This window comes from Panthera uncia, chromosome C2 (assembly GCF_023721935.1).
Source record: "Panthera uncia isolate 11264 chromosome C2, Puncia_PCG_1.0, whole genome shotgun sequence".
Classification (NCBI taxonomy): Eukaryota; Metazoa; Chordata; class Mammalia; order Carnivora; family Felidae; genus Panthera; species Panthera uncia.
Window position 1 is genome coordinate 152,043,719 of NC_064810.1, and position 27,996 is coordinate 152,071,714.

Genomic DNA, 27,996 nt, shown 5'->3' on the forward strand with positions numbered 1-27,996 from the left:
AGGTGCAATTTCTTCTCTGGTTCAAGACAGCATATAATGGTCAGGAAATAAATCTCATGAAGAAAAAGGCTTCAGATTCTGGTTCATGAAGTAAAATTTGGATTGAATATTTTTTGGCCTTTTCCTTTACTTTTAGAGTCTTTTGAGTTTTATTACGGTTGAGTCCCACCTGCTAAGAACGACTCTTTCACTTCCTGTATGGAACAGGAAGCTCTGAGAGTCTCAAGCGGCTTTCTGGGGGCCCCCAGCAAGATGACATCACACAGGAGGCATTATTAGGAATTCTTCCTATGTGAATTAACAGGCTGATGCTTAGTACCTGTGCCTTTTTGGGGAGAATCATGACATTGGACTTGAACTATGGAGGGTAAACTGACCTATATGTCTACTTTCCAAGCTCTCAGTTTCTCACTTTCAAATACTGGATTTCAAGACATATCAACCAGGCTTCAACGTACGGTGAGATTTGGTATGTGTCAGAAAGCTAGCTGGTCTGTTGCTGGAACTCATATTTCCAAGAGGAATCGGGATTGGGGATCGATGCTGTCAGCACATTAGTAGCAAGTGAGAGAACACTGAATTTCATTCCAAGTCGGAGGAAGTAATCCTCGTACCTCCTTATCCATTTTACTCATAAAACCAGGCAACAAGACTAACATGAGTAAATGTAAGTCATGGCTAATTCCAGATGTCTCCATGTTCTTCATAAAGATTACCTTTGGAGGATAAAGTGGATTTCTATCATTAAATAAATGAATGAAACAAGTTTTGGCCAATTGGGAAGAAATGATTAAGATCAGTTTTAAAATTCATCCATTATAAAAAATTGTCACCAAAGAGTAACAAATATATCTATTCCTTTGATTAAATAATTTAATTTCCTAAAATCTTTATAATGAAATGACTAAAAGGAGCACAAAATTTATGAACATGGATTTTTAATTCCATATGATTTGTAATATCAAAGAAATGGAAACAACTTAAAGCTCCAGTAAAAGGAGAGTAATTAAATAGCTTATGCTATGTTTATAGAAAGGAATGTTAAAACCATTAAAGTGACCTATTCAAATAATTTCCAAGGCAGGAACAAATTGTATATGTGTAAAGTTACGTGATAAAACCATTTTTATTACATACGCATGTGTGTGCAATAGATTATGAGTAATGATGGTTTTCTTGCTTAAATTCCATATTTTCTACAAGGGCTCCTTGTCACTTTCATCATCAGAAAAAATATAAATACTGTAATTAAAATATCTGAGAATTGCTGCCTGGGTTGCACATTACTTTTTCTTTGCACTTCATCTTCATTATTTCAGTGAGAGATTGCAATTGCGAAAGAAATTTTTTTTTTCCCACAGAAAATCATTCCTCAAACATCTCTTATCTGAAGACTAACCAAAACCTATTTTCCCTGTTTATTGATCTGGTCTTCTCTGTGTTTTCCTCCCTCCTCCCTTCTGTCTGTCTGTCTCTCTCTCTCTCTCTCTCTCTCTCCGCCATGCTGAAGTTTTTCACCCACACTGCTGAAATCACTGCATGTGATGTAAACCTCTTTTTCATACCAGAAAATCTGAGGAAAGTCTGGTAAAAGAGCATCAAGTCAACTTCTTGGTTAGAACCTTCCTGCAAATCAGGATGTCAGTAAGACAACCTCATTTTGTGCTTTAGCTATTTCTACCTGAATCGTTTATGACACATGTAGTTACTGCCCTATTAGTTTGTTTTCATTTTCTCTATAATTTTTCTCTTCCACCATTATGAAAAGGTAGTCAGAACCTTTTTATTTCCTTTCCTCAGTGTCCATCACAGAACAAAATGGAACCTGATTCAAAAGGATGGAATACTTAAAGAGATGTGGGAGTTCTAAGGGAGAGAATTTAGGGTGGTATCTTTTAGAAGTCTGGGGAGGAAGAGGGTGCTAGTTCTGGTAAAAAGTTGGGAAATCGTAGAGATCAATGGACCTGGGCACCCCGCTGGGAGATGTTAAGACCTGTTGGGGTTAACTGCCTGGTGGGTCTAGGACAATGAGGTCCAAGATGCTTAGATTTTCAGGTATCTCACAGAATCTTGTCCCTCAAGCCTGACAGGGAGACAGTATGGCCCCCTGACCTATCTCACTATGGTGGGACAGAAGGTACTTGAGTGCTGTAAACCCAGATAGATCAATCATGAGAGAGACCGCTCTAATATTTACGCATGTCTCAAGGCTTTGCCCTTTGGTATATCCTACCCATCTGGAGGGAGGAGGGGCAGATTTGAACTGAAATCATTTTAAAGAAAACAGAGACACCTTAAATGTTCCATATGTAAGTTTCTTGTTGGAGGTTCATACCTTCATAATATTTGTTGTGGCTTCATTTTTTAAAAATTATTATTAGCAGTAAGCCGTTGTCACTGATTGCTCTGAGGAGGTCTACGGTAATGATAATTATAGGAGCCGATATATCCTTACATAGAGCTTTACAAAGCAAAGAAAAAAAAATACTCACTTTCACAGACCATTTGCTCCTCATAATAGCTTTGTCAGAAAATGAGGGATTGTTATCAACATTTTCTATCAGGAGAATGAGAACCAGAGCGGCTAATATGACTTGCAAATGGTAAGACTCTCTGGCAGATGCCAAAAAAGTGACAGCAACCCAAGGCTTTGGAACCCCATCTTGCCCAGCAGATCCAGGCCCGGGAACCATGGCTCCAACTTGTCTTTCTAACTCTGAGGATAAACAGACCTTATGGAAACCGAGAGCTACACTTTTTCTTTACTTGCTTTGTGTCTGCTTTTCTGTCTAACTCACTTTGAGGACCAAAGACTTGGGATGCGGTTCCAGAAGCTAAGTGCAAATAGGAGACACAGAAATAGTCCAACAGCAAAGTTTCAGAAGGCGAGTTGAAGAAACAGATGGGCCGAATGAAGTATCTATCTAAAGAGATTGTGCCAGGAGGCACTAGGAAGAGGAAAGTTAGAGCCAAAAAAAAAAAAAAAAAAAAAATCTCGAGGGGGCTAGGACATAAATGAGGACTTCAAGTCTGGGTGAACCAGCACATTCCATGACCAGACCCACAGCTTTCCAAAGATCCCATTTTTTCATCTGGAACACAGACTAATAATAACTCATCCTGTGATTGTTCTCCATAGTTAGCAAGAGAAAAAGGGTATAAACAACAAAACACCAAATTGCAAATTCTAAAACACTTGACAAATGAGAGTTAATTATTTCCTATCTGTTCATATACAAAATTCCAGAAAGACTGCAAACACTTTAGGTAGGGCAAGCATAACCTAAGGGAGAGAAAGCATCAAAATGCTAATCCCCAAATTGAAATTTTTAGAGCTGTGTATTTGCATATAGCCTAAAATCCCTTCGAAAATAGCTGGAATGTATTTAGTTACTTTTAAAAACCACATATTGAGTTGTTATTAATTTATTATAGATGAGGCAATGTTTTCCTTTCAAAAAGTTCTCTTCGCCACTGTGCCAAAGGCACCAGTAGAGAATTTAGAGTGTTTTATATTCCATAGAATATGCATAGCGGAATCAATAATAAATAGAATTTTCCACAGTATAGAGTGTGAGGCACTCACTCAGAGACGCTTACTCCTGCGGAGCTAAAAATACCTCAGTGACAAATTTCAGGAAAGAAAGGAAAAGAAGAGAATTCTGTGTTCATTACCCAAGGGTAGAACCCTGCCTGAGTGGTCCGCCGTGGCTCGATACTCCCTCTCAATAATGCTGAGCGTTAAAACCCCAACCTATTCCAGGGCACATCGCTATGACGCCCCTTCCCCAGTGCAGTGCATGGTTCATTTTCATGAATGATCCCTCCACGCTGAGCACTCCTACTTATTTCTCGAACAGTCCCGGTAACCAAAGACACATAAGTTTATTAATAAGATGAAAGGCTTATTGTACGAACAAACGTATTGCGTTTTTGAAAATCTTGGTGAGTCACTGCATGTGGGTCACATCTCTATCATCAGTGAGCTGAGGGTCTGCTCCCATAAGGCTTGTCGGAGCATGGGAAAAAAAGCTGAACCGATTACAGTCCCAATGGCATATTTTCATAGCATTTTGGCCTTTCCACATGAATAACCAAAGAAAAAGGAAATTAAAAGGAGACCACAGGACATTAAATCACGAAGCTAAAGAGACCTAACCGATGAAGCCATCAGGAAATTTTTTTTTGGTCTGTCAACATGAGTTAGACAGCATTTAAGGATTCTAAGATATGGCGAATACAGAATTGCAGCTTCTTTATAATCATTTGCGTAACCTACGTGGCCCTGATGATTTACGATGAAGACTGTCAAAATAAACTAAATGCTGCAGATTTTTAAATTTTTTTAAATGTTTTTATTTATTTTTGAGACAGAGAGTGAGCAGGGGAGGCACAGAGAGAGAGGGAGACACAGAATCCGAAGCAGGCTCCAGGCTCTGAGCTGTCAGCACAGAGCCTCACGCGGGGCTCGAACTCAGGGACCGTGAGATCATGACCTGAGCTGAAGTCGGACGCTTAACCCACTGAGCCACCCGGGTGCCCCTAAATGCTGCAGATTTTAATCTGACTGTGAAGTGTTAGCCTATGAGGGGTTGATAGCAGGTAATGGCAAAAATACCTTCAGGACAATAAAAATCCGAGTGCTTATCCACCATAAGCCTCCAATCCTGAATGAAAATCTGCTGGTCAAGCGTGGCCACTGGACCAGACAAAACCAACACAATGAAGAGCTTCCAGCTAGGTTTTAAATATCTGAGCTAAGAAAGGAGAGGAACAAATTCACGAGAGTGTTAACAAAAAGAATTAGAGGTTATATAATTAATACATCGGGGAGATGTCTGGAGACGTGACGGTAGGGGAAAAATTAGCCTCTAAAACTTTGGGGTTCAAGTCTTTCCTCAGCAGCACACTTAATGGGTGGCCTTGGAAAAGTCCTTTTATTTAGCTTTGATTTCCAACTATACCAAAGGAAGCTGATAAAACCTGCACTATCTATTAAACCTGTAATTGACAAAATGACTTCAGAAAAGACACAGGGCATTTTACTGCACATAGATAATTCTCTTTAAATAATTTTTTAAATTTATTTTGAGAGAGAGAGAGAGAGAGAGAGAGAGAACAAGCAGGGGAGGGGCAAAGAGAGAGAGAGAAGGAGAGAGAGAATCCCAAGCAGGCTCCATACTGTCAGCGCAGAACTTGACATGGGGCTCAATCTCACAAACCTTGAGATCATGACCTGAGCCGAAATCAAGAGTCAGCCACTTTACCGACGGAGCCATCCAGGTGTCCCACAAATAAATAGTTCTATACCCTGTGTGTGTGTGTGTGTGTGTGTGTGTGCACAAAGTATTAAATGCTGATCTCATGCTTAGGTCATTTTGTGTGTAGTATGACCCAATTTTGTAATTTCCAAGTATATTCTTATATCCGAATTGATTTAATTCTATTCATGCCTTGTGAAATTTCCAAGAATTAAATAAGAGGTTTTATATATGCACTGAGCTATCACTCTGGGAAAGAAAGACCTTCAAACCAAGTTAACTTCTTGCCTTAGGTCCAATCAGTTTAAAATTACATGTGCAGGTTGCCCTGTTGAAAAATGAGACCACAACTCTTCTACTTGGTAACACATGCTGAATTTAAAAAAAAAAAAAAAGGAAAAAATCCTAAATATTGGTGGATGAAGAGTGTATACTGGCAAATAGGACTAAAAAAAAAGCACCTGAAATAATTTTCTTTTTTTTTTAAATTTTTTTTAACGTTTATTTATTTTTGAGACAGAGAGAGACAGAGCATGAACAGGGGAGGGGCAGAGAGAGAGGGAGACACAGAATCTGAAACAGGCTCCAGGCTCTGAGCTGTCAGCACAGAGCCCCACGCAGGGCTCGAACTCACGGACCTCAAGATCGTGACCCGTGACCTGAGCCGAAGTCGGCTGCTTAACCAACTGAGCCACCCAGGCGCCCCTGAAATAATTTTCTAATTAGCCTTAGAAGTCTCTGCTGTCATGAATATAAAACTAGATAGTACTCGTCTTCATCAACGTGTGACTTTTATGTTATCTTGTAGAAAACCATTTGCCTTTCTAGGCTGTTCTGTCTGAACCTGAATCCAGTTGGTTCATTTATTCATCAAAAATTCATTTACTTATTTTCCAAAGGTAATTTCTGTTATTCCTTTATACACATGCTTTTCTATTATTTTTCTCGTTTACCTGCTAATGCCCAACATTTGATATCATCCTTATTTTTCTGGTTCTCTAATGTACCATATACTACCCATATAATAATAATAATAATGCTTGTTCTCTGCACAAAGTAGATCCAGAATTAACCCTTGTCATCTCTCCATCTTGGAGATGATCATCATCTCTCACTTGGAGTTTGCAGCAGCCCCATCTGAAAGATTGTCCTTCTTGTCCCTTTACAGTATGTTCGCAACTCACAGTCAGAACGATCATTTCAAATTGAAGTCCTGTCACTCCTGTGCTCTAAACCTTTCAGTAGGTTCCCATTTAAGCCACCCTTACTCTTGCCCTCGATCATTCTGCTGTAGCCACACCAGACTACCCAAATGCTCTTTGCCAGCTACTTCTGTATCTTTATCCTTCATTTTCTTCGGGTCTTTGCTCAAAGTCACTTCCCCGATGGTATGTAAACTGATCAACAGATTTCAAATGACACCCTCCATTATTCTCTCTTCTCATTCTCTTCCTTATTTTTTTATTTTTCTCCTTAACACTTACCACTGCGTGATCTGTTGTGTGTCTTACTTATTTGCTAATTGTCATTCACCTCCTTCCCTTTTAGGGAAGTGAGGAAAAGGGTGTTTGTCTAATTGTTTTCATTGGTGTACCTCCTTCCCCCCGGTAGGTAGAAAACACCAGGCACCCAGGGCCAAAGATTCAAGGAACAAGCATTGAAAGAATGAATTTGTTTCAGACAACGGAAGGGAAAAATAAAGAGTCTAATTTTTTAGATCTAGGAACACAGGGACTGTTGTATGTGAAACAAAGATTCTATGGGGAGACTTGAGTAATTTACTTTTGGGGAAAAGTTTAGAGAAGTAGAAAGTACATTCATTTCTAATATTTAGCTTTTAAATCTTATCTGGCAGTAGATATGGATTTAGCAGGGGTCACATAGTGACATGCGCAGTGCTATTTCATAGTTGTTTGCTTTCAATATGACCCACCTTCATAGGGCAAGTAATGGGATTTGGCAGGCAGATGTGGAACCCTCAGAAGGCATCGTGATCGTGTTGACGGTGAATGTGGGGTTTCTTACCCGTACAACGGGAATGATCTCAGATTGCTTCTCAGTAAAATGAAGATCACATAACCAACGTTGCCACCTCGCATCGGTAGTGCAAATGTGAATTTATATACCATTTCAACAGATGCCACATCTCAGAGAAAGAAAACGACCGTAGGTTTGTCTTCCAGTTAGAACAGCAGGTGTTGGTCATAGCACCTCACAGTGTCACCGGAAGGATCGGGGAGGTTGATACGTATAAAGGGTCTAGAGCAGACAATACATAACGTAGACTCTAGCAACTTCGGATGCTAACTTTATTTGAGACATGTTAGAGTTTTAAAGGCTGATTCCTGTCTATAACGGAGAAAATGGAAGCAAAACATTAGAGCCCCCATCTCAAACACTTTGAATCCCACAGCACAAGACCATCCTCTCCTCCTCATCGGGGGGGAATTATTCTTAAGTGTAATTGTAATGATGTTGTAATCAAAGCAACTGAGGAGAGTTTGAAATAGAAAGGGATGGGTCCAGAAGATGCTGCTCCATGAATATAGGATTCAGTAGAGAAAACAACAACAACAACAACAAACCAACACATGCCCGGTAACTGTGTCTGGGAAGGACATTATTAACTCTGACCAAGAAAACCCATACTCACATTGTGTATTCTAGAAACATAATTGGCATAGCTGGCAAAATGGGATGAAAAAGAATGATCCTGCTGGAGGCTTATTTTTACTTTCGTTGTAAAATCATACGGCATCACAGAATCTCTGCGCCATCTCATTATATAAGCAACTTGAACTATTTGATGTGAAGGACACACAGAGCAAGCAAGGGCCGCAGAACACAGCCTCTTCGTATTTTATCGAAAGGTGATTTGTAAATTGTCGAATCAGTAAGTATGAGCCTGAAATACACCTTCTCAAAAGCCCAGGTACTAGACAAGTCTGATTAAATGTGCCACTTCACAGATTTTGAAAGAAGTGGCTGGGTATTTTCCTTTTAATCTTGAGTGCTAGGCAATTTGGCAATTCTGTTTTAAAGTCCTTGGTTTAAAAGTCCAGTGAGTATTTTATTTCAGGTTTGGAAATACTCTTCTTTCTGTTGCAAATCCTGCGGTTTTCATAGATCTCACAGAAAACACAGCAAGAGTCCTGAGGTTGAAGGCATAAAAGCACAGCAACATAGCTGAATTCACGGCCGTGTTTAAGAAAAATCAGGCCAGAATATCCATGAGATTGTTTTGAACCAGTAGGAAAGAATCTAACACTCTTACGGGGAGATTCATTGCAATTAGAGCGTCAATCACCACTTCCTGAAAGATTAGTGAGGAAAGATTCTGCTCAAAAAGGGACGGTGACTCTGCTTTTCCGAACAGAAATCTGATTTTGCCATTCTTCTGCTTAAAATCCTTCAGTGAGCTCCATTGATCACAGAGTAGTTTCCCTCCTTAGCCTGGACCCTTGTCTTCAACACACTCCCGTCTGGTTTTTCCAGGGCCTCTTGGCCCAGATGTCAGAGACACTCTTCACTTACCACCCGGAGTACTTGTTACTAGCCTATTGTGGCACATCCTTCCCATGTAACTTTGAAACTCTCAAAAGAAAGACATTGGGGTCCACTCTCTGCCCGAAAGACATTGGGGTCCACTCTCTGGACCGGCAAACTGTATCACCATATATGTTTTTGCCTGATTACATCCTTGCACATCCTCATATACAAAGTTCAGTCGCTGCTCTTTCTAGAATGTCTTCTCAAAGCTACATCTCCTAACCTCTGTAGGTTCTGTGGGATCTGTCAGGACCCTGCACCTCCTTATCTAACTGGATGCCCAAAGGAACAGTAAATGTTCATTTACCTGCCACCCTTGGGAGTACCTCTCCTTTACAAAAAGTACTTTGTTTCTAGTCTTATTTGCACTTTCAGTCTATAAATGCTTGATGCATAGTAAGTGCTCAAAATTGTTTGTTCCCCACCTGAGAAGAGAATACTTTTTGAATCACAAAAAGAAAAGTTTATATATGAAAACCATATTGCTTTTTGTAAAAAAATGTTTCTCCTTGCTAGAGACAGAGAGGTATTTTAATTATGGCCCTCCTTTCAATGATTTTCATAATCAAGCATTTGGGTATAATTTTGGGAAAGTACCAATGAGTCCACTGGACTTACTTAATTGTAATATAATAGTTTATCCTACTGAAGGCACCTTACTTTTCGCTGATGTGATAATGATGGTCTATTATGAGTCCATTAGGGTATTCCTTATGGAGCCAACACAGAAAACAAACGCTGTAATTTGCAGATTAATGTTTGGTTATGAAACAAAAGACTTATTCTTTCTTCCAAATGATCCTATCCTGTTTGGTATCTGTCATGGAGAATGGGACAATAGGGGAAGGACAAATATTACATGAAAGCCTAAAAGTGCCATCATAAGCAACACGGAATGCAGTCAGGAGCTCGACTGGGAGCCATTCCAAGTCTAGCTGATATTGGCTCCCTCTACTTCTTTGTGCCATGCCCTCCTCTAGATGAAATTTCTAGAGCTTCCCAGGACCTCATACCCGATACGGATGCTCACAGAAACAGCACAGAAAACTCACTTTTCCATTGAGTGCTAAAATTTGGCAGGAGGAAATTATTACCTGAAGGATCCAGTCTTCGGAGAATTAACCCCCAAGTTTGTTTTTTAAGGTGAAACTAAAACCAAAGTTAGTTTGAACTTTGAGTCCTGCAGTACGTGCAGATGGCCTGAGGAAGATCTTTGATGCACACAATAATCTTACAAAAAAAAACAACACCCAAAAAGTCATTATTTGAACTAGAATCGCAGAGTATGGTCTGTCAGAGGCGGCCGTAGGAGGAAGGCTCAGTTCCTCAGATCACTAGAAATTCACTCAGATATATTCACCTTCGTGTCCACACTGTCAAGCAAACAGCACGTAGACTGTTTTCCTTAAGTGGTTTCAGCTACGAAGAATATCTTCTACCTATCTGAATTCGATTTTATTTTCTTCGTGGCCAAACGGAATTCTTCCCTGCCCTGTGGAAGTTTCCCTGACAAGCCCAGACCTTCAAAATATTTCTGTACTTGGAGATTATATCATGTAACTTGACATCTAATTACATTTATCATATTGTCATCTGAGGCCCCTTGAAAGCAAGACCTAAATCTCAGTTTATTGCCAACTCTCCCATAATATTTCAAACATTATAAATAACATAGTTCTTAATAATATATATATGTATATTTGTATGTGTATATATGTATATATTGCATATATCTTAATAATATATATATGTATATATATGTATATATGTATATCTTAATAATATATATATATGTATATTTGTATGTGTATATATGTATATACATATATATGTGTGTACATATATATATATATATGTATATATATATACATGATGACTGTTTTCTGAGTATTTGGAATTCAGTTAGTGGGTAGGAATCTACACTGCCACGTCTATACCACATCTACACTGCCAATTTATACCCCTGGGGATATTTTCATTAGCTTTCAAAAGTGAATTGAAACAGATTATATAATTAACTAAATATTAAAGCAGAGTGAAGTTGTGAAATAGACATCAGCAACCACACGGAAGAATTTGGTTACTGAACTTGACGTTGAATACAGATCCTGAGTATCTGACAAATAAAGAATACCGATTTAGCTTTAAGGAATCTCAAGCGTATCTGGAGAATAAAAATGTTTCATCATGCTAAGTGCTGTAAAAATATGACATGTGGGTACTTACACAGTTTTTAATAAAATGTAAAATGCTTTCAGTTGCATTTTCAGATGATGCATATTTATTCTCCAAAAGGCTGTGCCTTATTGTAAACTGTTATTATTGATATCTAAAAGAATTCATGTCAACTGGATATTACTTATACCAAAATGGTGACTGAATGCCAATCCTCAGGAAGCCAGGAGAATATGGTTAATGCCTGCTGGTTTCTAATAACCTATTTTAATACAAGGCTTGAACGTAAAGGACCAACAGGGATAGATAATACATCTACCCTGGATTTGTTTTTCCTTCAATTACCTTCAATGAGCCTTCAAAAAGAACAAAATTACAGTCAACTCACGAATTAATTCTCTAAGGAACGTTTGAATGCTTTGTCCTATTGATTAATAGGGAATCATAAAATTCTCCATAACAATAGTTTAGAAGGAGTTCTTTGAGAAAGGTTAAGAGTATGACTTGGATGTTTGCTCAAATAAAAAGGAAGAACGCATTCTAAATATACATTTAAAAATAAAAAAAAGAGAGAGCGGTAAATGGAATGCAAAATATTAAAGTAGAATGTACCATGAGAACATAGAAAGTATTTCAAGAATGCTTAGAAAGACAGACATTAAGAAATCGATCAATGTAATTCTTCTAATAAATAACAAAGAAAATAAAGTCATTCCAACAAATGTAAAAAAAAGAAGATTTTTTGCATAATTGAATATACACACACTTACTTGTGTACATAAATGTGTATATTATAATAGGAATCAAATATTTCTTTTATATGTTTTAAAATATTTACCACTTTCATATATAATCATTAAAATGTAGAAAAGTCCCCATTAAATTCAGAAATAAAGACAAGATTTCCCACTCTCACTGAAGAAAAGTAAATTAGAAGTGTAAATGTTACAAAAAAAAGGGAAAATTAGAAAACCCACAAAAAATGTGGTGAATGTTTAAGATAGTCAACTGAAAAACAAAGGAAATATATATAAAGATATGTGATGTGGTTATATTAAAATCTTACATTTTGCCATCAAATATACAAAATGATAAAATACAAATATTTTAAATAAAATGTAAACATTTTAAATTAAACTAACTTTAAAAAATTAAGTTAAACTAGTGAAATTAAAATATTGTAAAATAAAGGATTTTAGAAAGCATACCTAAATGTGTTATAAGTTTAAAAAAAAACACATTAATATCTTCTCTACATATATGGAACAAGGAGGAAAATTCATCATATTAACTTTCATACCATGGATATATCGTCTGGTACCTTATAATATTCAAAGTAAAAATGTGAAGAAAGTTATAAGATTCATATATTTTAATAAAAAAGAAGCCAAAGATTAACTTATTATATCAGATATTAAGCTCAAGAGATGAGAAATGCATTGTCCCAGAATGTTGCTGGTAAAATATATCAAGTGAGCAGAATACCAATACCCCCAAAAAAGCTCAGATGGCTTTAACATTTTTAATAAATTGAAGGTGACATTTCAATTCATTGGTAAAAGATGCTGTGTTTATTAAATGAGATTGGGAAATCTGGTTTACCATTTTGAAAAAGAAAAGTTAATTTTCAAGCCATTATTCACACCAAATTAAACCCCGCAATGGTTTTTGGCTTAAATGGGGGAAAATTAAGCACAATTACTTAAAGAATAATTTTAATTTGGCACTAGCTTTAAGCCAGATAATGGGCTGAGGTTACAATCAACATATTCCATGAAAGATCTGATATTTCTCCTTCTTGATGTTGAGTGATAATTATCAAAAAGGAAATCTATTATACTAAATGATGAAATGGACTTACTTTGGTAGACCTCTAAACCACATAGCCAGTAAGTTTAGGGGAGCACATAACGGATCCCCAAAGTATTATGGGGATTCCGAGACTGTGTAACGTCTATTTTCATTACAGTAAGTACAAGTGTGAAATGAGCCAAGTACAACCAGATTATGATATTACAGAGGGAAAGGAAATAGAACATAAAAAAATAATAACCTGAAATAGAGCAAAACAGGAGCCAACTCGGTCTTCCTTAGTGGGGGCATCTGGAGAGGAATTTGTGGGGAATGGGGGTAGCTCACAAGGAGAAGACCACCAGGGAATGAACTTGGTTGGGGCCTAGGAGAGAAAACAAATGTAGGTGCGGAAACTTCTTGGGTCCTGCAGAGCCATTTTTCCATGCCCTGCATTTGGTCATAGGCAATGTGGATCACCACCTCTGTGGGTGATGCCGCCTTATTACCGTGGGCGGGGCTGTGGCTGCTGCATGGAAATCCCAGCTGTGGGACTCACCATCATACGTTCTGGTCCAGCGTTAGAACTGGCAAGAGAAGAATGTGACGACCATAAAAGCCTATGTTTGCAAGCTGTGAAGCATAGCGTTTGTATTAGACAAATAGATACAGAGTGGTTTTAGAAAGGTTAAAGGGGATGGGACATCTGGGTGGCTCAGCCGGTTAGGTGTCCGACTCTTGATTTCAGCTCAGGTCATGATCTCCCTCCCAGCTTGTCAGACCCAGGTGCCCCTCCCCTACTCATGTTCTCTCTCCCTCCCTCCCTCTCTCTCCCTCTCTCTCTCTCTCTCAAATTAAATATTTTTTTTTAAAAAAAAGGGGTTAAAGATGGATTGATATTAGACTTTAGAAAAGACGTTCTAGCTTCCCTGTGGTGAAGGAGGCAAGGGATAAGAGATAGCAAGATCATGAAAGAAAAGAGAGCAATTAAGAGATGACCGCCATTATGTAAGTGAGAGTAAACATCACCTCTGCTGATGAAGGTGGAAACGCCATGAGAGGTAGAGATACGTGTGGAAGATATAGATGTAGGTGTGGATACAGACAGGGATACGGATATACAGACACACGTATCTGAAGGTCGTCTTTATTTTACTCGGTCCCTCAACTGGGTTCCACAGGAACGATCCCACCTTCTCTCCTTGAAACATTTTCTTTGTTTGGCTTCTCTTCATTATCCTACTTCACAAGCCATTCCTTTCCAATGTCTAGCTGGCCCCCCCTCCTCAACCAGACCTCTAAAACTTGGAGGACCTCGAGACTCAGTCCTTGCTTCTTTTCTTTTTTCAATCTCTGTTTCATCCCAAAAGATCACACAAAGGCCCTTAGAGTTCAATAGCATCCGTACGAGTGCTTATTTAACTCTCTGAGATGAAACTTTTTTCTTTTCTCATTGTTTCCCCCAATCTATCACAAACTGATACAACTGTATCACAAGCACCACACCTGACTACTATGTGATCTTGCTAGAGCCCAACAACACAAAGTTTAAGCAGTTACTGCCTTGGAGTGGCATTTGATATTTATAACAACAATCCCCTTATTGACAGCCCCACTCTGGATCTTTGCATGGACTGTACCTTCCACATAGGTCCTGACTCCGACCTCTCGTCACTGCCCCACCACTATGAACAGTCGAGGCCACCTCCTTTATTCGTAAGAACTGGGGCGATGACACGAAACTGACCCCCACCAATCCTTTGTCTTCTCCGTCTCTTCTCCACAGAGCAATCCAGGAATATGTTGAGGACATAAATTATGCCATTCATCTGACTCGCTCAAAACTTTCATGGCTGCCATCCCGCATGGAACCAAATCTAGAATCATTACCATGGCCGGTAATTCCCTATATTATCCAACCCTTCGTTATGTCTGGCGTCGTTTTCTCACATTCAATTTCATAGCTTACTGTGCCTCAACCATCCCAAGCGTATTCCCTGATGGACATTACACTTCCTGTTTCCTTTATCTGGAATAGTTGTGTGTTTTACCGGTCTCATTTCTTCAACCACGTCAAATCTCTCCTAAAAAGTGACCTCCTTAGAGACCATTTCTAACCATCCTTCCTGTAAACATTTTTTTTAATGGTTATGAATTTTTGAGAGAGAGACAGAGTGAGCAGGGGACAGACAGAGAGAGAGAGGGGGAGACAGAATCCAAAGCTGGCTCCAGGCTCTGAGCTGTCAGCACAGACCCCAGCATGGGGCTTGAACCCATGAACCATGAGATCACTACCGGAGCTGAAGTCAGACATTTAACCGACTGAGCTACCCAGGCACCCCTCTTACTAACCTTTCTAATAGTGAACCTTTGCCATCTCTTTCCTTATCCACATTTCTTTTCCTCTCTAGCACTAACCAAGGCTTTGTTGTACATTTTGGTGTATGTAACTTCTTTAAAAAATTAACTGTTTCCTCCTACTGGAATATAAATTATTTGATAGGGTGACTATGCCTGACACGCTGGTGCACTGTCATGCCAGAAAGAGTGTCTAGAGCAGTGCTAAATACGTGTTTGTTGAACCCTGACACATATTTTTAACATACAATGAGCTTAAGCACGTTTACATTGAAATCCCTGATGAAAAGGGGGACTAGATGGGGAAATGTTGGATCAAAATTCATAAATAAGAATGAGATCGTCGGGAACACGTGAGGGTTTAGGATCCAGAGCACAAAACTATTAGCTTCAGATGTAAACAGAAGGTGTAGAATATAGCAAGTGGGTAAATGCTATAGGAGAAAGCTGCAAGAATCCTAGTCTGATAATTCATCAAGGTAGCAACTTATGTTTTTGTCAAAATTTTCTCCAAGTCCAGCCAGAGGTGGAAAGCTGGATTCATACAGCGTTAGAATTTTTCCAGCTCATGATGAGAGCAAGGAAGTGGAGCACAACTGTGCAGAAACTGGAGGAAATATGGTGACGTGAGAGACCAAATGTTGCGTAATTGTTGGGGAAAGGCTTGGCAGTGTTATGGGCTGATTTTTTATCCCCTTCACCACCAAATTCATGCGTTGGAAGCCTAACCCCCAGGACCACAGAATGTGACTGTAGGTGTGGACAAGGTCTTTAAAGAGCTGCTTAGGTTAGAATGATGTCACCATCATGGCGCCTGGGTGGCTTAGTCTGCTAAGTGTCCGACTCTTGATTTCAGCTCAGGTGATGATCTCACGGTTCATGAGTTCAAGCCCCATTGTCTGTGCTGACAGCACAGAGACTGCTTGGGATTCCCTCTCTCCCTGTCTCTCTGCCCCTCCCCCCACCCTCTCAAAAATAAATACACTTAAAAAAATGATGTCGTTTAGGATTGGCCCTAATCCAACATGACTGGTGTCCTCTTAAGAAGAGGACATTTGGACACAGACGCATACAGAACAAAACCATTCGAAGACACATGAAGATAGTTATCTATACAGGCCTCAGAAAGAAAAGCCACCCTGCTAACACCATGATCTCAGAATTCTAGTTTCCAGAACTATGAGAAGGTAGATTTCTGTTGTTTAAACTACTTTGTTATAACAGCCCTAGCAAACTAAGACAAGTGGACTTATAAAACAAAACAAAACACAAACAGGAGGGTCAATGAACTGGGGATCCCTACATACTGGAGATCTATCATACTGGAAGTCAGTGAGAAAAGGAAATTCAGAGGTTATGAAAAAGAAGCTTTTTATCAGGATAACTGAAAGAATCTCCTTTTAAGAATAAGGATAAAGATGTTTATTGGCTTTGATTTGCATTTGCATTTGCATTTCCCTGGTGAGTACTGATGTTTAGCATCTTTTCATGTGTCTGTTGGCCATCTGTATGTCTTCTTTGAAAAATGTCGGTTCATGTCTTCTGCCCATTTTAATTGGATTATTTGAGGGATTTCTTTGGTGTTGAGTTGTGTAAGTTCTTCATATGTTTTGAATACTAAGCCCTTACCAGATATGTTATTTGCAAATATCTTCTCTCATTTGGTGGGTTGTCTTTTTTGTTTTGTTGATAGTTTCCTTCACCGTGCAAAAGTTTTTCACTTTGGTATAGCCTCAATAGTTTGATTTTGCTTTTGTTTCCCTTGCCAAAGGAGACATATCTAGGTTTCCATGGCTGATGTCAAAGTGATTACTGCCTATGTTTCCTTGTGGGAATTTCATTGTTTTGGGTTTCACATGCAGGTCTTTAATCCACTTTGAGTTTATTCTTGTGTACGTTGCAAGAAGGTGGTCCACTTTCATTTTTTCTTTTTCATGTAACTATCGAGTTTTGCCGGCACCTATTTGTTGAATAGGCTGTCTTTTTCCCGTTGTATATTTTTTTCCTTCTTTGTGGTAGATTAATTAAGCATGTAATTGTAGGTTTTATGGGCTCTCTATTTATGGGCTCTCTATTCTGTTCTATTGATCTATTTTTGTGTCAGTACCATGCAGTTTTGATTACTACAAGTCTATAGTATATCTTGAAAATCTGGGATTGTGATACCTCCAGTTTTGTTCTTTTTCCAGGTTGCTTTGGGTATTCGGGCTTTTCGTGGTTCCACACAAATTTTAGGATTATTTAGGATTATTATTAGTTTTGTGAAAAATGCTGCTGGTATTTTGATATGAATTGTATTAAATCTGGAGGTTACTTTGTGTAGTATGGACATTTTAACAATACTTAACACGCCAATCCATGAGCATGGGATAGCTTTCATTGGTTTGGATCATCTTCAGTGTCTTTCATTAATGTTTTATAGTTTTTGAAGTACAGGTCTTTCACCTCCTTGGTTAAGTTTATTTCTAGCTATTTTATTATTTTTGGTGCCATTGTAAATGGGATTATTTCCTTAATTTCTCTTTCTGCAACTTTATTATTAGTGTATAGAAAGGCAACAGATTCCTATATGTTGGGCAATGCATAAAGTGACTGGATCACTATATTATACACCTAGAAGAAATAGAACGTTGTATTTAATTCTACTGGAATTAAATAAATAAAAATATTTTTAAATATATGTGCTTATTGGGATGGCTATAGATAACAATACAAGGAACTGCCCACATGAACCCTGGTAACACAAGGGTGATGAAAGTACTCAGGAGAGAGCAATTCAGAGTAAGTTGTCAAGTTCTTCACTAAGAATTTGCTAACAAGCTATTAAAAGGGGTGACATTAAGTGATATAAGCATTGTAAACATGACTATAATGTTTGCAAGTGTTGAGTATTCACAAACAACTTAAAGAAATTCAAGCGACAAATAAAACCCAGGTAAATACTACAGACAATAAGAAACAAATAATGTTTTGAATATTTAAAAAAATCTATTCAAATGTAATTTTAAAAGTAGAAAATAAAAGCTGGAAAAACAAAAAATATTGTAAACAGAAATTCTAGGAAAAAAAAACACAAAGAGCCAATAATCGTAGGGAGGTTCAAAAATCCCTAGTAAAAGTTAAAATGATAAATTAAAATTATTAACTTATTATTAAAATTAAAATAATAAACTTACTTATTTATTTATTTGTTTAATTATCTATGTTTAAATCCGAGGGCTTGGAAAAACAGGCACTTAACCTGACCTTTACTATTGATTTACTTTCCTCAATGCGGTCAGTTTGTTTTCTTACATAGAAATTATATTAACCAAATTATGACAAATGTATTTTAAAAGTACACTGAGCTGGAAAAAAATTCATCCATTTATTTTTAATTCATAAGTCATGTAAGTTCATAGTTATTGGAATCTAGTTTCTTTTGAAACTAGTTTTCTTATCAATATAGTGGTTGGTCCTGAAATATCAGCTTACTTACTTAAGTATCCCCTGGGGCACATGCTAAAATTCCTGGAGCCAATCCCCCTGTTCCTGATTTATGGTTTTTAGATGGAACATTGTAAGAAGGACGACATTTTGAGCAACACAGAGGTATAGGAAATGATGCAACTTGTAGGCTATAGAAACAAAGGTAGAGCTTGATTCAAAGTTAGTTACATGCAGGGGTCCTGGGTGGTTCAGTCGGTTTGGTGTTTGGCTTCTGCTCAGGTCATGATCTAGTGGTTCTAGTCCTTCTGGAGTTGGAGCCCCGCCTCTGGTTCACTGCTCTCCGAGTAGAGCCGCTTCGGATCCTCTGTCCCCCTCTCTCTGCCCCTTCCCCACTTGCACAAGCACACTCTCTCTCTCTCTGTCTCAAAAATAGATAAACATGTTTTTTAAAGTATCTAAATGGTGTGCAAATTAATTTTCTGTTTGCATTGAGGAAATATATTTATTGCTCGCCAGGGGCTAAGATATAGGGGAAAAAAGAGGAATAAATAAAGAAATAATTGACGTAATTAATTAATTATACGGAGCTATCAGCAATAACAAAAGAATTCTAAAATAACTGATTGCTTAAGAAACTTTTCATAGGCTGGAATTCTGCCTTAGTAATCATTATTATTTATTGTTGCTATTCCTAACAAGTAACTACTGAAGATCTTCTAAGTGTCAGACAGCATTTTAGTCACTAGGGACACATCAGAGTACAATGCGTCCACATCCATGGCCTCATGGCCTCTTTCCTTCTTGAAGAGGGTGACAAACCATAACTATAACAATAATTACTATGGAAAAAGAAAATGGAGCAAGATAAGGGGGATTTGGAATGTGAAGTGGTGATTGACATTTAAATAAGAAATCTTTTATTTTATTTTATTTTTTAATTCTTTAATGTTTATTTTTGAGATAGAGAGAGACAGAGCATGAACAGGGGAGGGGCAGCGAGAGGGAGACACAGAATCTGAAACAGGCTCCGGGCTCCGAGCTGTCAGCACAGAGCCCGACGCGGGGCTCGAACTCACGGACCACAAGATCATGACCTGGGCTGAAGTCGGACGCTCAACCGACTGAGCCACCCAGGCGCCCCTAAATAAGAAATCTTTTAAATAAATAATGATAAATCTTATTAAATAAGATATATTATCTTTTAAATAAGATAAAAAGTAAATTTGATAAGTGCTTTGAAGGTATCAAGGAGATCAGGCATGACCAAAGCAATAATGATACATTTGAGGGCAGGGAACTGCAGATTGCTATGATGAAACAATTACACTTATCAGCATCATCTTAATATTCGTATCTTAACATTCATGATTGAAGACGGGATGGTAGAGAAACTGAATACCAGGAGAATACTTTTTTTTAGCACCTCTATTGAAATATTTTGAGAGAGAGAGAGCACGCATGAGAGGGGCAGAAAGAGGGAGAGAGAGAGAGAGAGAGAGAGAGAGAGAGATAAAGAGAGAGAGGGGACCCCAAGCAGGCTCTGTTGCTGATAGTATAGACTAAAGGCTGGATCTCAAGAACTGTGAGATCACGACCTGAGCTGAAATCAAGAGTCAGAAGCTTAACCAACCGAGCCACCCGGGCGCCCCACTGGAAGAACACTTTTAAAAGACTCCTTAGGTAAAAGGTAAATTCAGGTATATTGTAAGACTAATTGAACTCAAAAAAGAGTCCAAAGGTTAAATAAGGACACTGTAATTATTCTTACTTAGGATAACATGATTAAGAACCAGGTAGGTAAGGTTTAGAATTCATCTTTTGGAAGAATATTTTTGGGAAGACCCCTCTGGCCATAACTTCCTCTTTGTTTCCTTTGTAGCCCATGATCTAAATTACCAGGATACTGGCTAATATTAAAATGTGAATTGGAGACACTCTATTTTAGTTTCTGGGTAGGACACTTGCAATCTAAAAATACTCAGAAGAAAAAAACACCCTTCCAGGAGTTCTCTAGAAGCTCTCTGGGATGGACATATTGGCACATCAGCAGGAACGCGATAAATGCAGAGATAGGAAACATTTTAAGCCTAAAATCCCAGTGAGTTATCAGAAGTAACGGTTTTGGCCTTGGAAGATTCTGTATCCTTCACTGAACAGTACTTACTGGAAAGCAGACGAGGGTGAGAATTCAGTACCTGTTTTAGGTTCCAAATTAGCTTGTCAGACTTCAGTAAAACCAGCCTTCTCTGTGCCATTAGATTTCTACTGTGTGGTTTTCCTCCCACATGAAAATTCACAACTACAAAAACCCCAGGGAAAGATATCTGAAACTTTTCAAGGTAATATACAAAAGCCAGTATAGATGGGTCTGACTGAGCCAGGGGGAGGACGACAAAAATGTATGTAATCATATAGATCTTTGCAAATGGTGGTTAAGTGTATGATTTTATTTAGTCCAAGTGAGGAAAGAAAGCTTTGAGCCATGTTAAGCACAGGAGTGATTTGATCTGATTTGCACAATTAAAAATTTATTCTGGATATTCTATAAGGGTGGGTAGGAAGGGAGGCAGGAACGAAAGCAGTGAAACAGGGAGGCATCATTACAGCCAGAGAGGGAAGCAATGGCAGGTTTCCTAGGGCAGTGCACGTTGATGTGAGAAGGAGCAGTGTTTCAGCTCTACGTTCGAGGTGAAGTTCGCAGGACTCGCTGATGGTACTTAGAGTGTGAAGGACACAGTGAAAATCAGTCAGGCCCCAGGTTTTTGCCAAGCACGTGAGTGGGTGAGGATAGTATTTCTCTTTATCACAGACCAGATGCCCCGTGTCTTTTCAATCTTATTGAGTGCTCCTGACAGACAGGCAGACCTGGAATTTATTAGCTTTGTGCCCTTGAGAAAGTTACACGATCTCTGAGTTTCAGGTTGCTTTTTTTTTGTAAAATTCAAATATCAAAATATTATTTACAGAGTTTCTGCAACTTAAAGGTGTGTGTGTGTGTGTGTGTGTGTGTGTGTGTGGTGCATCATATGAAAAATCTACTACTTTACCTGCCAAAGTGCTGGGGCTCAATAAATGATAGCTGTAACTGTAGTTGATATTATTTTGTAAATTGTTGCTGTTATGTTCTGATTTACTCTGGTGGAGATTTTTGCTTTCTGCAATCCAGTGATTATTAGCCCTCGTCCTCTTATTTCTGATCAAGAAGACTAAAGTGTCCCTTTGCCCTGGAGTATCTTCCTGAATCCCAGGAAAACCGAGTGGGATGCTGCCACATGCCCTAGAATGTTTTCTGTGCAAAATGGGAAAACAGCAGCTCCCTCAGCAGGGGCAGGAAGCATCCGGGGATGCAGTTCAATTCCAGGTAAAGGTCGATAAACCTATGCAGGATGGTTGAAGTGAAAAAAAAACCAAAAAAACCCAAGACAAAACTAAATAAAAACAGTCTGTTGAGACTGCTGGGTAATTAGGAAAATATTTTAGTAAGGAGAGAGAAGGAAATAAAAATACATTCACCTCAAATGATCCAAATCTGCAAATGGATAAGCAATTTTTTTAAAGTTAAGCCTGTATAAAATGTTCAGCCAGTACAGATCAGTAGGAAGTGAAAAACGCTCGATACTTAGCCCATCTTAATTTTGAGAACTTCTGTTTTTACTCTTCTGGTGATTTGCTAATATGCATATTCACTCCATTTCTTCATGTTTTCCATTTTAAACCTACTTGTTTTCTCCCTGCAGTAAGATGACGAATTTTGATCACTTCCCCTGGTCTTGTTTTTCTCCCCTCAGCCACCTTGACTTTTAGAGAGTGTAATCGATTCCCTGTTTACAAAGGATAAGTAATTGAGCATCACTCATCATTGCTCATTTCTCCGCTTCCTTCTGCTGCTTAAACTCTTGGAGCTATACCGTTACGTCCATCACATAACAGTTTGAAGTATTTATTTCCACACTATAATTCTACTTTAACTTTCGGTGTTTGTCTCTATTTCAATCTTAAGAGCTGAAAATCAGTAAGTGGTATTTACGTTGTTAGAAATATGTGAATATCCCTCATGGCAATCGACGAGGCTCACAGGAAACCAGGGAGCCTTTCGTGGCAACGTTGTCCGGTAAAATATTTCCAAGTGTTAAGGTCACATGGCTTCTTCCTCTTCTCCATCACTTGCTCACCATCATGCCACCTTTGGGTTTCTCCAAATTTGAGCCATCGCCCTCTTATAATAATAGCATTTTTATATAGAGTTTCTAATTGCATTTGTTTTTGTTGAGAGATGAATTATAGGAGTACTTCACTAAGACCATCACTTCCTGTTAATCGTTATTATTTGTTGAGGGAGAGATGAGCACAGAACCTGAGATTGATCTTCACTATTTCCATCATCTCGAGTCCACTGTCTCTGGGATGTAATATCTTCTGAAACCCCGCCCTTTTTAAAAAAAATTTTTTGTACCCAGCCAAGGAGATATTTCTCCACTCAGGATAAGGTTGAGCCCTAGGACTCACATCCCATTAGTGGTAAGACCGTAGTTGTTAGTGTGGATTGAAATGCTGCCATGCAGAAGATATAATAACATATTCTCAGATATCTGGTTCTAGAATACTCTGAGACCCATTCGAGCTGCCATGATACCCTCAAAGTGATCACTGGCATATATCTTAATCTTGGACTTGCATCCAATTAAATGTTGTTACTAGGGGACACAAAATTTGAACCTTCTTTTTCTATAGTTCCTGAAGTTTTGGGCCTAATCATGATTCTGTAAAACAGTTATAATAGTTATCAGTTTTGTATTAAATGAACATAATGGCGTACCTTCTTGACATCTCTCCATCTAACCTTAGCAAAGCTTACAAGGCAAATGCCCGTTATCTTCACTTTGCAGATGAAGCAAACAAAGCACACAGATTTTCTCAACATCTCAAGGCACAACCACAACATAAACCTAAAGTCTGGATCTATGTTTGATATACTTCTACCTTATCATAGGCTCTCTTTTCTTGGTAATGTGCTTTAGAAATTGAAGGCGTGGGATGTAATGTTCCCTGTCATGGGTGGATGGTCAAGCAAATGGTGAACCAAAATGTTACCAAGCAATGTTTTAATGTGAGATTTTGGGAGAAATTGTTATATACAAAGTGATGCCGGGGTCTGTGCTGTGGACCAAGATTTGATACGATGTTTATGTGCTCCCGATTCTGAAATTCTTGACATAACATTCTCAAAATTGTGTTCCAAGGAGTATTTTTCCCTCGGGATAGAGAAATGTATGACTCCAAACAGGGTCTGTGTTTGAATGAATTTAGGGAACACGAGGTCAAAATAGTTAAGTAGGTTTTTCACTACCAAACCTCCTGAAGCTACAAATGTATGCTAATATATGCTATGAATTTTCAAGTGTGAATGTGTGTGTGTGTGTGGGGGGGATATGAATAGAATAAAGTTCTTCCTTAATTATGTCACCATGGGACACTCAGAACAGCATACTAGGCTAGTGGGGAACCCTCTTTGGGGAACACTGCATCATATCCCACACCAAAAGATGACGTCCTAATCCAAGGATTAAATATCTCATGAGATATTCAAGATTACAAAAGAGAACATTCTCTATTCTCAGCCATAAAAATACAAGAAGGGAAGATATCCCCCAGGCCAATGGAGCTTCCAATAGTATACTTGCCTTTAGTAGTAGGTATAGAAAAAATTTTTCCATTACAACATCACCCTCTTTAGACATGGACCATATTGAGGTTGTACAAAATCTTTTACATGTATTTGTAGACAATAATTTTATTTTCTAATTTTTTTTTTACATTTATTTATTTTTGAGAGACAGAGAGAGACAGAGCACAAGTGGGGAAGGGGAAGAGAGAGAGAAGGAGACACAGAATGCGAAGTAGGCTCCAGTCTCTGAGCTGTCAGGACAGACCCCGACGCGGGGCTCGGACTCACAAACCGCGAGATCGTGACCTGAGCCGAAGATGGACGTTTAACCGACTGAGCCATCCAGGCACCCCAGACAATAATTTTATTTTCTATTGGCATAATCACCTAGCAAGAACTTTCCAGTGTGTAGAGCCCAGGCACTGTTCATAAGGATGCAGAATTGTCTGAATTTAGTAAACAGGTTTGATCTTGAACATGGAAATTAGCAGAGTGGACTTGAGAGGCTTGGATGAGGGAAGCATTTGTCTTTCAGGTAGGGTGGTAATTGATCAAATAATCTGCTCTACGGGCCAGGGCACCGTGGGAAATTAGCATCTGCTAACAGATGATCTTCACCTGGAATGTGAACAGCTTAGTGAAGTATTTATTTGCAAGATTTTTGAGATATTAATTGAGGGTCTTTCTCAGATACTTAGCTGAAGGAGGTAAATGTATGTATGTCTTTTCTATTAAAAAAAATCCTTACAAAGAAATGCCATGTTTGTTCAGCAAGCAGAGCACATTCATTTTCTGTTTCAGTCTTAATGAGCACCCCTGATCTTCAAGGATTTCAGTGTTAAGAAGAAAGCATTGGATATATTCTATTAAAAAAAAAAAACGTAACTTTCAAAGCAAAGGCTTCTAATAGCAGGGTAGATGGTTTGTCTACCATGGAGATGTTAAAAGAAAGCAAATGGGAGAATTTCCAAGAAAAATATAGAGAGTTAAAAAATCCCTCCCTATACAGAGAAAGACAGATACCATATGTTTTCACCCTTATGTGGATCCTGAGAAACTTAACAGAAGACCATGGGGGAGGGGAAGAGGAAAAAAAAAAATAAAGAGGTTAGAGAGGGAGAGAGCCAAAGCATAAGACACTCTTAAAAACTGAGAACAAACTGAGGGTAGATGGGGGGTCAGGGGGAGGGGAGGGTGGGTGATGGGTATTGAGGAGGGCACCTTTTGGGAGGAGCACTGGGTGTTGTATGGAAACCAATTTGACAATAAATTTCACATTAAAAAAAAATTCCTCCCTACATACAAGATTGAAGTGGACGAGTAAAAGTTCAAACACAGCAGTTTAAGTCAAAGAAGGATATTATTTCCCCAGTTCCAAAATATGTATGAAAATAGAATGAAACTGTGAGAGTACGAAAAAGTATAGTATAAAATGTACCAATGGCAGGAAAACAGCACAGTATAAAAGAGTGTGAATTACTATGAAAATAGCATATTGTCAGGCATTTTGCAAATAAAAGTGAAACAACAAAAATATGCACAGAAAATATTAGGCTATCGAGAATATTATTTCATTTCTACTAAAACAGTATTTTTCATTACTATATTTGAAGACTAGAGATACTCGTTTACAGTTACGGTAGGCTTTCTGAATATACGACTCATATGCACCCGTGAAACAAAAACGACAGAAAATAGGACATTACATAAGAGAAAACAAAATTAATGATCTCTATGATGACTACACACAACATACAAATCCATGCTTCACAGGTGTGTGTATGTTATAGCATATTTAGCTATACAATATTGCATATTTATATTCTATTACATACTTGTTTTTAAGTTTGTTATATTATAAGTATACATATTATATTATATATATTATATCATTATATTATTATATCATATATATTATATTATATATGTGTTATTAAGTTTATAGCACAACAAAAACTTGCCAGGGAAAGTAGTAGAAATGATTTTTGATGTTTTAAATTTGACTTTAAGTATTTTATCAGCCAGTAATATTTTCCTTACATTTCCTCTGAATAACTACTTCGTAGGCATTCATATGACATATGCAGTATGCATTCTATAGTTCTCAGTTTGTTATGCATTTAAAATATTTTTGAGCTTTCACTACCGTATTTGATTATGACTTTTGAACTCTTCCGTACAAAATGTTGTGTGCATCTACGATCATTTCGTTTTTTTATGTAACTCGTGCTTTCTCTTATTAAAAACTAGTACATATATATAGTAAAATTTTATTTACAGATGGACATGAAAAAGAAGGAGAAATGGTTATAATTCCTGAGCTCAAGTTTGACCTTACATATTGTGAATGTCCTTTGATACTTTTACATGTTACAAAAATATGCAAACTACTTCAAGTTTGCTTTTGGAGAGTGTTTCTATATCATTTCATCTTCTGTATCATTCTCTTAACTTATTAGAAGGGATTCACATAATGACTATTCTTGTAAGCTTATTCGTGACATAGGCCACTATGAATAAGCTATGTAATCCCTTTTGGTCTCACTTCATTCATCTGTAGAAAGGATACACTAGATCTTGATTATACTCTTTTCATCATGTTCATAAGAAAATTTATGTAGGTAACATTTACATTTATATGTTATATCAGTCTATAATATAAGCATATGTATAGACGAATACTATATATATACACATACACACATGTATTCATATATATATGTAAAACACATACATATATATATGTAAAACACACACATTTACCAACATATATACTCTTAGCTTCTGAAAGGATATGCAAGAAACCATTAAGTGTTTGCCTTTAGGCATGGAATTTTTGCTGCTTAAATATTGTATGTAATTGTATCATTTTCATGTTTTTAATGTCAGTGGGGCTTCTGAATTCTTAAAATCATGAGCCAATTTAGTTTTCAAAACTTGCATCTTTGTGCTATTGGAATTGCAAATATTAATAAATATGTGGTTAAAAATATAAAAAGAAAACTATGGTCTAATCGTACAATTGTATTGTAAGACGACATCTCACCTAGCATGCTTAGAGTCTCCTATTGTTTAGGATATTGACAAATCAGAGCACTTTCAAAGGAAGATTACCAAATTCTCTAGGGGTATAGAAACATCTCTTGCATGTAGAGAATGGCTAAAGAAACAAGAGTTAAGGAAACGTTGGGGAGGAGGAAGGAGTATTGATGGCCCTTACCAAATCCTAGAGGGCCATCCATTGCAAGATGGAATGAGGTGGCTATGTCTAGCTCAAAGTATTCATCTATATAATAACAGAGCCTACTCAAAGATTATATAGGGAGTCATTTTGGCATTAATCCATTCACTAATTCAGTCATGCAACACATACTTCTATGCCTGTCAGGAATACTCTACTAAAGTACAAGGATATTTTTGAGAATAAGGCTGAAAATGTTCCGCTTTCAAAGTGCATCTTCAATGCCAGATAGAATATACATATACCTTGCCAGTCACAAAGTAGTAATGCCTCCCTGTCCCAGGATAAAAGAAGAGATGAAAACTCTATAAGCTTTTTATTATTATTATTACATTTTGTTTTCTTTTTGAGAGAACTGTAGAGTCACAGGTAGTTGTTAAGAAATAATACCGAGAAATCCCATGCACTTTTTACCGTTTCCACAAGAGCAGCATCTTGTAAATCTATAGTACGATTCACAACCAACATAGATGGATATTCAAAATCCCGAACAATCCCACCATAAGGGTCCCTCCCATTGACTTTGT

General features: G+C 37.9%; 1 long non-coding RNA gene across 1 annotated transcript in view; it reads left to right on the top strand.

Annotated features, from left to right (window-relative positions):
* Window positions 1–284: 284 nt before the first annotated feature.
* LOC125921455 (uncharacterized) overlaps window positions 285–27,996 on the top strand; it is a 76,210-nt gene continuing 48,498 nt past the window's right edge. The window contains exons 1-2 of the long non-coding RNA XR_007457431.1: window positions 285–469; window positions 14,563–14,674. This is a non-coding gene — a long non-coding RNA (uncharacterized LOC125921455). The remainder of the gene's footprint in view (window positions 470–14,562; window positions 14,675–27,996) is intronic.